Here is a 250-nt window from a genome sequence, read left to right on the forward strand (position 1 = left end):
GAGAGGGAACATCACCAAAAGGAATGAGATGCCTCAAAACCCAATTCTAGAAGTGGAGGTGTTTGATGTGTGGGGTATTGATTTCAAGGGACCATTCCCATCATCTTTTGGCAACAAATACATCCTTATAGCTGTTGATTATGTCTCCAAGTGGGTGGAAGCTGTAGCAAGTCCCACCAATGATTCTAGAGTGGTGATCAAGATGTTCAAAGGCACCATCTTTCCAAGGTTTGGAGTTCCAAGAGTTTTC

The 250-nt window shown here is 43.2% G+C and overlaps 1 pseudogene; it reads left to right on the plus strand.

Moving 5' to 3' along the window:
• Positions 1–250, plus strand: part of LOC106320397 — a 4,843-nt pseudogene that overhangs the window by 2,181 nt on the left and 2,412 nt on the right.

The sequence above is a fragment of the Brassica oleracea genome, unplaced genomic scaffold (assembly GCF_000695525.1).
Source record: "Brassica oleracea var. oleracea cultivar TO1000 unplaced genomic scaffold, BOL UnpScaffold00908, whole genome shotgun sequence".
In the NCBI taxonomy this organism is placed as follows: domain Eukaryota; kingdom Viridiplantae; phylum Streptophyta; class Magnoliopsida; order Brassicales; family Brassicaceae; genus Brassica; species Brassica oleracea.